Source organism: Cebus imitator, unplaced genomic scaffold, assembly GCF_001604975.1.
Source record: "Cebus imitator isolate Cc_AM_T3 unplaced genomic scaffold, Cebus_imitator-1.0 Scaffold537, whole genome shotgun sequence".
Classification (NCBI taxonomy): domain Eukaryota; kingdom Metazoa; phylum Chordata; class Mammalia; order Primates; family Cebidae; genus Cebus; species Cebus imitator.
In genome coordinates, this window is record NW_016107852.1 from 529,383 (window position 1) to 541,606 (window position 12,224).

A 12,224-nucleotide genomic window follows, 5' to 3' on the forward strand; every position below is an offset into this window, starting at 1 on the left:
AAATCTTTTTTTTTTTTTTTTGGAGACAGGATCTGACTCTGTCGCCCCGGGTGGGGTGCAGTGGTGTGATCTCACCTCACTGCAACCTCTGTCTCCTGGGTCAAGTGATTCTCCTGCCTCAGCCTCCTGAGTAGCTGGGATTACAGGCGCCCACCGCCACGCCCGGCTAATTTTGTATTTTTGGTAGAGACGGGGTTTCACCAGGTTGGTCAGGCTGGTCTCAAACTCCTGACCTTGTTATCCACCCGTCTCGGCCTCCCAAAGTGCTGGGATTACAGGCATGAGCCACCATGCCTGGCCCAAAAAACATTTTTTAAATAGCTGGGTGCAGTGGCATGTGCCTACAGTCCTAGCTACTCAGGAAGCTAAGGTGGGAGGATAGTTTGAGCCCAGCAGTTTGAGGCTTCAGTGAAATATGATTGCACCACTACACCCCACTTGGGCAACAGAACAAGACCCTGTCTCTTATAAAAACAACAATAACAACAACAACGAAAACCTCTCAGCTAGTTTTGTTCTCATCTTGAGCCTCAAATCCCAGTGCTATCCCCCAGTTCCCAGAGCCTGCCTGGTCTTCCAGGCTGAACGTGAAAACACGCCTTTGATGCCAATTCTTTCCAGACTGGAGCCTGCCCTTGTAATGGTGACTGACTCAAGAACAGATGGTACTGGGAACAGAATCCGAGCGGAAAGCAGGTAGGGAAGTGAGTGATCATTTTTATCTGCCCAGGCAGAGTAGCCCCTTCCCCCTCACTGGGCATTCACACATGGAAAGGTGACCTCAGGGAGGAGTTTGGCAGATCAGGGACAGCCAGGCCAGGCCAGCCTATGGCAGGACATGTCCTGTGAGCGGTCCACCACCCCTTTTGTCCTCTCCCATGTCCCCTCCCACTGCAACCCTGATATGTCAAGCCTGGGAAAGGTACAGAATCCATGACAAAGAGAAGGTACTGGACTGTGACCCCATTTCACAAATCCAGCTGCAGATCAATGGCCTCCGCCCAGGCCAGACCTGGCTCAGTAGGGGAGGCAGCCTCCTCTCACTATCACATTCCAGCTGCCAGTAGTGAGGAGGTAACCATGGGAACCGACACAAAGGGCTTAATGTTAGAGGGAAAGAGGCTGGAGGCGATGGTGAAGAGGCTGAGAGGGACTTCAAGTGACAGTCCTGCAATTCTCCTAACTTCAACCATGTGCATCTATTGTGAGTCAAACTAAAAGAGTGAAGTGGAGCTTTTGCACAGCAAAGCAGCCTGGCACAAGGCCTTGAGAGTGTCAGGGACAACCAGAGAGCTAAGATCCTTGTAGGTTCTTCTTCTAGCTTTCTTTTCTCCCCCTCAGAGAACAGAATCCTAATAATTTCATTCACCAGTCACTTTGGCCCAAGATAATTTGGCTCATTTGGATGGACAGAATTGATACACAGTGGCACTCCTTCATATACAGGGCTGCAAGCAACACTTTGTATAGGGGCTTCTGTCTGCACTATCTAGTTTCAGTCCAGTGTCTCCAAAGGTCTCTGCATGCTGAGTGGCTTCTTCAATGGGTCTGGAAATAGACCAGCCTGGCACCACTTGAGTGGCTGAGGAATGGTCCTGAGATTCTGCCTGCCTAGCTAACCCCACACTGCAGTGGAGAGGCTTTGATGCCAGGACCAATAATCCAGAGTATTTTGCACAACATTCAGGACTTTGGGGGAGAAATTAAGCGAAAAGTCTCATATAGGAATAGGTCATAGGATCCATATTTATTTAACTACATTTTCCCCTGGGCATCTACATATTATTTTAATAAGCTGGCCAAGGTAACTTCGTCTTCATTAAATCAGTAGGGTTTTCAACTTGCCACTTGGAACTTATTTAAAGTTTTAGCTCAAGGTTCTCCAGAATCTAGGAGTTGAGAAAATACCAATGGAAACATGAAATATCCAGGTTCAATGGCAGACTTTTCTTCTTACTGTAACAGTGCTCTGAGGGCATATTTCTTACCTTGCTATTTTTTTTTTGGAGATCAAAAAAATACTGCATCTATGTCAATCCCTACATAGACCGCACAAAGCATAGGTCGAATTCTACTAGGCAGCCATGATTCTCCATGTGTTTGTTCACTTCCTAATTGGAGTCACTGGGGGTAAGGAGTGAAGGACAATGTCAGGAGTGGGCCACCTGATAGGTGGACTTTTGAGGGGCTGGGAAAAGACAATGACATGTTCATTGGGGCCTCTCCAACAAGCATCCCACAAACCCCCAAAGGTGGTAGACCCATTAATGGTTTAAGAACATATTCAAAGAGTCAACCATCCCCCACCACCAATATTAATCTGCATGCAGCCATAAGTGGGGCACTAGTTCCACTTACTGGGATAAAACAATTTTCTCTAAAAGGGAAAGATAGTTGACATCTATTATGGACTTCATCCATTAACTGACAGGATGGTATTGGGTACTAACCATGGCACCTCCATGCCCTCAACAAGTTATTTAATCTGTGTTTTTGGTTTCCTGACCTTTAAAAAGGGATAGTAATAGTGGTTGTCTCATAGGAGAGTGAGGAAGATAAAATCAGCCAACACAAAAAGTATTAGACAGTGCTTGACTCCTAGTAAGTACTCAACAAATGTTAGGAATTAACACCTACCAGATGCCAGCCTAGTTATATTTACATGTATTCTGTCACTTAATCCTTATGACAGCCTTAGCCTAATAAATATTAATAACTCTCTGGGGTATCATTATCACCATTTTGCAGATGAGGAAACAGCAGCTTAAAGGACTCTCCAAATTACTAGTAAAGCAGAGCTCAGATTCAAATGTAGGTCATTCTGCTTGCGCAGTCTCTGACCTTTCCACTGTACTCAACTGCCTTTACATAGACCATTTTGTTTTTGCTGTTTTTAGTAAAGAATAACAAGGGAAGCTTTGGCAAGAAACGCCAATGTTTAAGAAAATAACATCAATTTACAGGATTTTAAACTTCCACTGTAAGCAGGAGGCTTTTAAAACAAACAACAAAACACACATAAACACAAAAAACAAACGAACAGACTAGCCTGAGACAGACCTCTCTGCTCTGAGAAAAATTCCAAGAAAAATGTGTACACATTCACAACTTGCGGCTGGAGTGTCTATGAACCCTTGAGTGTACAATGTCTTATTATCCATCATTGAATTCCCGGAAGCTAATGCGTTCTCAGTAAATTTTTGACAAATGTTTACTGAATGAATTAAACCAACCCAACAAACAAAATGCCTCACTTGGAGTTGGCAATACATATAACATCTTTCCCAAATGTTGAACTTAAATCAAATTATTGAATCTTAATAAACTATTATCAATTTACCACTCTGTCCAAAGCATTTTGCTGAAAATTTAAGTTATATAATTTGTCCCTTTTTTAAAAAAGCATGAATTAATTTTGATAGAGTGATCGAGTTTCCTTTCAACCTACTTTTTTTTTTTTTTTTTTTTTTAGACAGAGTTTTGCTCTTGTCCCCCAGGCTGAAGTGCAGTGGCACGATCTTGGCTCACTGCAACCTCCACCTCCCAAGTTCAAGCGATTCTCCAGCCTCGGCCTCCTGAGTAGCTGGAATTACAGGCATGCATCACCATGCCCAGCTAATTTTTTGCACTTTTAGTAGAGACGGGATTCCATCATTGTTAGTCAGACTGGTCTTGAACTCCGGACCTCAGGTGATCCACCCATCTTGGCCTCCCAAAGTGCAGGGATTACGTGAGCCACCACACCTGGCCTCAACCTACACCTTTGGGTAGAGAATATGCTATGTTAAACTTTCACCTGTATTCCCAGAAGACGTTGTGAGCTTCATCTGGGAGCTCAGCTTTGGCAATTATCATTAAATCACTCCTCAGGAAAAAAAAAAAAAAAAAGTTTGCCTAGTGGGTATTTCCTCTCTTTGGAGTTTACTTCTGCTGGCAAAACCAAACCCCAGTAGTATTTTGATCATGTACCTAAGAACTTCACATTTAAGATCCCCACAACCTTAAAAAAGGACTCATCAAAATGAAGATATGCATAGTAATAATGGTAAGGATACCAGTTAATATGTTATAAGCTCCTTAATAATCTTAAATGATATGGCTTTTACAAAAGTGTAAATACTTTTTCATCAACTCCAAAATTATGTATTATATTTATCACAGTGCATGGGAACAGTAGTTGACATTTACTCTGTTCTTACTAAGCTAAGTACCTTTAGTCATTAACTCAATTTTTGCAACAACCCTATGAAGATGTTCTATTATTGTCCAATGTCCTGCAGTTCTGGGGCATTTATTTAATAACTTGCCCAAGGTAATATAGGCCTAGAGGCAGATGTGGGATGTGTACTCTTGTCTAACTCTAGAACCTAAATTTTTCTTTTAATTCAGGGAATGCTTTGCATGCAATAAAATGCACAGGTCTTAGGTGTTCAGTTCTATGGGGGTGGATACTTGTGTATACCTACGCAACCAGAAACAGAAACAAATTATAAAACATTTCCATCATTCCAGAAAATCCCTTATCTCTTTCTAGTCAATCCCTACCCTCTGGCAACCACTGACTTCTGTCATAGATTAGTTCTGCCTATTCTAGCACTTCATGAATAAAATTGCTTATTACTATTTTGTATCTGGCTTCTTTCAGTTAACATGATGCTGTTGAGACTCATCCAGGTTTTTGTATCAAGAGCTCATTCCCGTTGATTGCTGAGTGGTATTGCACTGTATGAAAGTGCCACTGTTTCTTTACCCATTTTCCTGTTGATAGATGTAAGGTTGTTTCCAGGTATTGGTAATAAGGTTGCTGTGAACATTCTGTACAAGTCATCTGTGGACATTTGTTTTCACCTATCTTGGGTAAATACCTAGGCGTGGAAATGCTGGGTCATAGGTTGGTGTATGTTTAACTTTACAGCAAACTTAATTTCTTAATCCCTGCACCCTAAACCTTCTGAATGGCACTAGCTTATTAACATGTTTTATTTTGCCTCTTACGAGTTCCCTGAGGGCAGGGAATTCATCGCCAGTTCCTGGGATGCCTCCCACACAGTAAATGATTGCTGAGTAAATGAATGACCATTGTTCATGCCCCTATTCCTTGTTTAGGTGTTACAACAGCATAAGAAAACTAGTTTTTCACATGCATGAAGAAATCCCGAAAGCTGAAAGCTGTGAAATGGAGGCACTGCTCATTCAGGCAAGGTGAAGGCTGCCCGGCCACGAGCCTCTATCTCCCAATCTTCTTTCTGACATGACCTTCCCTAGAAAGTGAACCCCTCTCAGTAATCCTGCAGGAGAAACATCTCCTGTTCAAGTGATACTACGGAAGGGGAGGAAGGTGTCAAGGCAATTGAGGTCACACAGTGGTTAGAATTACAGGATACTTCTGTCAAACAGGAGAGCAGAGGAAGCAGCAACCCATGAAATCCTGACCTTCTTGAAGTCACCAGCAAAACCTCAGCACTGTTGGAGTCCAGAGAAACATGCTCGAACAGAACTTACAAGAATACTTGGTTTTGGCCAAAGGACTATATGGGTTCTACATGAAAAGGGAAAGCAAGAATAAACATTGAAGAGACAGTTGATGTTTTTAAAATGTAACCAGATTTTTTTTTTTTTTTTTTTTTGAGACTGAGTTTCACTCTTGTTACCCAGGCTGGAGTCCAATGGCGTGATCTTGGCTCACCGCAACCTCTGTCTCCTGGGTTCAAGCAATTCTCCTGCCTCAACCTCCTGAGTAGCTGGGATTACAGGCACGCACCACCATGCCCAGCTAATGTTTTGTATAAAAATGTAACCAGATTTAACACATAAGACAGGATTCTAAAAATAACACTAGGTTAAAAGTGAAGAAAGCTCAGACACACTCCTCACACACACCCTGCTCACCTTTGAGGCAAAACTTTTAATTTCCATGAATCAGTTCACTTACTCTAAAATCAAAGAATTTATACTGTGATTCACCTATACTTTCCTAGAAAACAACTAAATCATTGTTGATTTTCTATCTATAAAAGAAAAGGATTGGTAAGTCCTAAGAATAATTTAACATATCAGTTACCAAAGGATGACTTTTGTCTCACATAAATCAAAACAGGGCTTCACCTCCTACTGGGCTCAGGTACTTTCGGCAATCTTAATTTGCTTTGGTCCCAGGTCAAAATTGAGGAATTCTAAACAAATTTTAGAATTCCTCAATTTTGAAGTTCAGACTGGTGACCTCGTATTCCTTTATCCAGACAGTACTGCACTGAAGCCATCCTAGGCAGATGGATGTTTATCCTATTCTTAAAATCTCCAGGGAAGTGAATTCTCTACAACATCCCTTAGTAACCTTCTCCAGGGTTTTATCAAATGTATGGTGAAGAAGTTCTGATGTAGAAGCCAATAAACATATTAACTATATGAGCCAAGCTACAAGCACTGGAAAGGGGAATGTGTTTGGGCACTTCGTCTTAATGGCAGAGAGATGTATTTACAAAATAGGTTGTACAAACAGAAACCATTTGCCGGGAGCAGATGTGGGAAGTTGATTCAAGAGAAACTGCCACAATAAATTCTGTTCCAACTCATGAGCAATGTGAATAAGTTATTGTTGGTTATAACATTTTTTTAAAGTAAGTTTATTTCCTTGTCAATTCCTAGCTTTCGTTACTAAACCAGAATTGTGAGCAATGGAGAAAAAAAAAAAGTCCATAGCTGCCAAGTTTTCAAATGACTGGGATTCTGTGAAAAACTAGGTTTTAGCAAACAAAACATATATGCTGTGATAACAGTTTATTTCTTTCTCTGTATATTACACCTTTTCTGCAACGATTGTGTAATATTTTTAAAACTAGGAAAAAAAAAAAGATAACCAACACAATAAATTTAAATTGTAAACCAACTTCTGGTGGAAAGATCTAGCCATATATCTAACCAAGGTGCTTTTAACTGGAAATGGACATTTAACTAGGCTTTAAAACCACTAATTAAAAACAGAAAATGCACAGAACTCTCTCTAGGAGACTCTGTGCTAGGACTTCCTGTTGCACGCCCCCCCCCCCCCATATCACAGCAATCTCTCTCCATGGAGACGATCCGCTTGCAGGCACCCATTTGCTCCCAGTACAGAAGCTCCGGTGCACACAGTGCGCCACAACAACGTTACGATTTAAAGGGAGAGGAGAGAAACGTAATGCCAAAATACACCCGAGAGGAAAAGAAACATATCCCATCTCCACAACGTGCTCCAGGTGTTGAAATTTTGTAGCCACTCCCCTGCCCCACCAGCAAAACTTTTATCCCTCTGGCAATTCGGTATAATTTCATTTTCATGATTTAAGTGTTGCTGCAGAACAGGGAACACACTATTTAAATAACTGTCTTAGGAGCTGGAACCAGTGGCGGTTGAGGATAGGCGTGCCCCTCAACGCACTTTAAGGAGCCTTTCCTACAGAAACAAATCCAGTAAAATTAAGAAAGGCAAAGCGTTCTCAACTCAGCAGGGGCCCTGGTGTGAAGCAATTTATCAAAATTAAAATATTTCACAGATCATTTCTTCCGAAAAGTTTTCATGCTGTCAATAATCAACAATTCTTCTCCTCTTGGAGTGGCAGCTGCTTACTCTCTAATAAAAAGCCGAGGCCTAGGAGCGTCCGGAGACCCTCGGAGCACGCCTCCTGTCCCCGTCAGCCGGGGTGCTGGCCGCGAAAGCCAGCGCTGGGGGAGCTACCCTCGAGACAGGGCTTTCCAGAGTCGCCGCAAAGCCCGAAATAGACGCGCTCCAGAAAGCAGCCGGCCGGCCCCCGCCCCCCTCTCCGTGCCCCGCCGCCCCCCGCACTCACCATCGCCGCTTGCCTCGCGGCCGCCGCCCCCGCACTGCGCGGGGCTCCAGGCCGACGCCAAGTTCAAACTTCGCCGCCGCTCAGAGGAGGCGGCGCGGGGCATCGCCGGCGGGGCCCAGCGCGCTCAACAATGGACAGCCCGGCAGCGCCCCGCGCCACCGCGCCCCGGCTACGGCGGCACGGCGGGCCGGGGGCGCGCGGCTGGAGGACACCGGTCCCGCGCCGGGTGCCGAAGGTGCAGGGCGTTCGCCCGCCTGGCCTCGCCTCCCGCCCGCGCCCGCGCAGTCCGCCCAGCGCCCGCCGCACCCGAGGGGCCGCGCTGGCTCGGCGCTCGCTCGCCACCAGGTAATCCCACAGGAAGCCTCCGGGATTGGCCCGGGCGCTCAGGACCGGATTTGCATTTCAATGGCCAAGAAGGCTCCCTAAGGTTTGAAAACGGATTCTGGGTGGAAGCGTCGCGCTCCACTCGCCCCTCCGCGATCCTCGGGTCCTCGCGGTACTGAGGGGACCGAAGCACACACTCTCAGTCCCTCTGCTCATTCAATCAGAAAGGTGTCTTAATTACCCTCCCCCATTGTGAAATGCAGAGGAATCCAAAAGCAAAATATCAACTTTAAGAAGCCCGCGCTCGCTTTTCAGAGGCTATACAGTTAGTAATTGATCAAATGAAGCATGAATGAAGCAAGGTAAAAAGTTCACAGCTTAAAAAAAAAGCTCGCATTACAAGGAAAATAACATCCTTTTTCTCAGCTTCCCCTCTTCTCAGCGTAAGTCACGGCAGAGATGCAGGTGGTGGCGAGTGCCGATGAAGCTTCCGTTCCTGGCCTGTTTTTGTTTCCATGAGCATCGTCTCTGATTAGACAATAGACGTGATTATTTCGGTCGTCATGACTGTAATTTCGGGAGATTTTTGATTCAGCTTTGCACACTTTGGTATTTTAGAAAATATATCCATTTGCATTTCTTTTGCATTTATGATATGGGCATCCAGTTAATATTCTAAAGGAAGGGATGGTGCTAGTTTAAGCTTCATGTTTCTTCAAAGATTCTTCCAGCCTCTTTCAACGGAGGTAGGATTTTTTTCCCCCCTCAGTCATCTCTTAGTTGCTCTCATGGCTCATCTCCAGAGATGAAAGTAACAGTAAGGCTTGAAATTGGCTTTATTCTAATTCAAGCAGAAACCTTGTTGTTAAATGTCCAGGTTCTGTATTTAAGGTACTAAATATGCATATAGACACAGAGAAGAACTCGGTAGGTAGGAAATAGAAACCTCCCTTACCGAACAGCTGATACAACATTTGCCTTTACTTGGCTGTGCTCTTATATCCTGGCAGAATACAGGAGCATTAGCAGCCACAGCAAACACTGAATAAACCTCTTTACTGAAATCTTCATGGACAGGCTCCTCCTCCCCCCATAAAGTATTATCCTCCTTAAAATTGTATTTTGTTTTACCTATGGGTATCACAAGCAGCTACCAACACATACACACCTGTCACTCAGTCATGGGGAAACCACAAACATTGTTACTAGGGGTTGGAAGCAAAGAGGTTAATACGGTTTGTTCTATGTCCTGATGTCCTGTGGGAATCCTGTTTGGGGGAAAAGGAGGTGATGTTCAGAACTTAAGCTTTGAAGACGTGGTCAGCCCTTGCAGTTTGTAATACACATTGCTTCTGCTACTGGTGTGGGGTGGAATAAGAAGTATTAGCTGGAGAACACAGCCGGGAGCTCTGTGGGCGGAATAGATAAGGCCTCCTCTCCTGCTGCTGCTTTATCTTGCTTTCTAAGTGCTCTGGGTCAGGTGAAATCTCTAAAGGGTGGACCAGATCTCTCTACTTCTGTGTGAAACATCACTTTAAATTGGTGATTAAAAACACACTTTGGGCCCAAATCTCACCTCCCACATAGCATGAATGTTATACCAGTGAAATTCATCACTATGACCAGAGGTCCCTGGGCTTCCTTTGTAACATAGATTCTGGAAAAACACGTTTAACTTGTATCTGCAATGTAAAGGCATCATCAGATATTTTTAGATGGAAGCAAACAACTTGTCTCATGGGATCAAAAGTAAGACACGAAGAAATTTCAGCAACAATACAAAATTATGCTAATGTCTCTCTGCGTGAGCTGGGGGTTAGTTTCCTCACCTGCTGCTTCAGTTCTCCTTCGGCAAAGTGGTCTGTGCCTTCCTTCACAAGACAAAGGAATGACCTAAAATAGTTACACATATCAAGTGTATGTGTGTGTGTGTGTATGTGTATGTGTAAACTCCCAGCCACTGCTAAAGATGTTCTCTGTAAAATCACTCTGCCCTTTAGTTCCTGTATTGAGACTGCTTTCAGAAATGATACATCACATTAGAATCCAAAGCATTTTACTTTTGTTTACATCAAATATATTAATGAAGAAATAAAGCTTTAACAATGCTAAAATATTTTGTGAGAAAGTCACACGTAGGAAAAAAGTGCACATCCTGTCTTAGAAAGGGTTCCAGTCTGGAACTTATAATTTGTACATTTTTTTCTTTTGTTTAAAAGTTATTTTGTTTTAAACATTTTAATGGACACGATTCACATGCCATTAACATTTACCCTTTTGACAAGGCATGTTTAAATAGGCTATCGTTTTTTACTCCCTTTCCTTCCCAAAGCCACCTGTGGTGCTGGAGTGGGTTGTGGGCAGGAAAGACCAGAGAGACTGGAATAAATCCCCAACATGGTAGAGCAGCACAGCACCCACCTGTATAGAGATACACCAGGACGAGGCGTGCAAGCTCCCCCAGGTGATCCTGAGTCAAAAACGGAGTTGGTGACAGAACCCACAACACTGGCAGCCAGAACAGCACTTATGCCAAGTTTCCCCCCTTCTCTCTTTTTTTTTTTTTTTTTTTTTGAGACGGAGTTTTGCTCTTGTTACCCAGGTTGGAGTGCAATGGCGCGATCTCGGCTCACCGCAACCTCCGCCTCCTGGGTTCAGGCAATTCTCCTGCCTCAGCCTCCTGAGTAGCTGGGATTACAGGCACGCGCCACCATGCCCAGCTAATTTTTTGTAGTTTTAGTAGAGACGGGGTTTCACCATGTTGACCAGGATGGTCTCGATCTCTTGACCTCGTGATCCACCCGCCTTGGCCTCCCAAAGTGCTGGGATTACAGGCTTGAGCCACCGCGCCCGGCCCCCCCTTCTCTCTTCAACATTTCAACCTACAAATCCAAATTTCAGTGTGAGATAAATATAATAACCTGTAAAATATATTTTAAACCACTTCAAATTAGAGTATGCTAATTGAGGATCTATTATAATTCAGAAGGGTCTGATTCATATTATATACGTGTAGATACTTAGAAGTTTGTTTTTCACCACAGTTGATTAGTTAGGTGAGAATGAGTATCTTTTTCAGATAAAAAGTTCTAGAAATTTAGGATTACTGTCATACAGCTCTAAATTCTAGATTCAGTACTTATTCTTTGAATATTTCATCTTAAGTCTAATACATTTTCAATTTAAGTCTAATACATTTAATTAATTGCATATTTTTAAAGACTACATCTAGAAATCATTACGTATTTGGGTTTTAAATTTATTCACAAGTTTAGCTTCTTTTATATATTATGACAATTTGGTTTTGTAACATATGTTATACTTTAAAATATTAAACTAAATTTCACTAAGAAATAGTTTATGAGGCTGGGCTCATGCCTATAACCCCAGCACTTTGGGAGGCTGAGTTGGGAGGATCGCTAGAGATCAGCCTGGGCAACATAGGGAGACGCCATCTCTACAAAAATAAAAAATAAAAAAATTAGCCAGGCATGATGGCATGCACCTGTGGTCCTAGCTATTAATAATAGGGAAGCTGAGGCAGGAGGATCATTTGCGCCTAGGAGTTCGAAGCTACAGTGAGCTAGGACCGTGTCACTGCACTCCAGTGTGAGCAAGACCCTGCCTCTAAAAAAGAAAAGTCTATGATTACTTTCTTCTATACTTTTATTTTATTTTGAGAAGGAGTCTCGCTCTGTCTCCCAGGCTGGAGTGCGGTGGTGCAATCTTACCTCACTGCAACCTCTGCCTCCCTGGTTCAAGTGATTCTCCTGCCTTAGCCTCCTGGGTAGCTAGAATTACAGGCATGCACCACCACACCCAGCTAATTTTGTATTTTTAGTAGAGATGGGGTTTCTCCATGTTGGTCAGCCTGGTCTAGAACTCATAACCTCAGGTGATCCACCTGCCTCAGCCTCTCAAAGTGCTGGGATTACAAGCATGAGCTACTGGACCCAGCCTATACTTTAAAATATTACTGCTGGGCACAGTGGCTCACGCCTGTAATCCCAGCACTTTGGGAGGCTGAGGTGGGTGGAATACCTGAGGTCAGGAGTTCAAGACCAGCCTGACCAA

The 12,224-nt window shown here is 43.5% G+C and overlaps 1 protein-coding gene across 6 annotated transcripts in view; it reads right to left on the bottom strand.

Annotated features, from left to right (window-relative positions):
- Window positions 1-12,224, bottom strand: part of SHROOM3 (shroom family member 3) — a 379,035-nt gene that overhangs the window by 91,203 nt on the left and 275,608 nt on the right. The window contains exon 1 of one of the 6 annotated variants that reach the window (XM_017514764.2): window positions 7,827-7,953. The exons of the other annotated variants lie outside the window; for them this stretch is intronic. The gene's annotated coding sequence lies outside the window, so the exon portion shown is untranslated. Of the gene's footprint in view, window positions 1-7,826; window positions 7,954-12,224 lie in introns of those variants that run through there. 6 annotated transcript variants of the gene reach the window in all.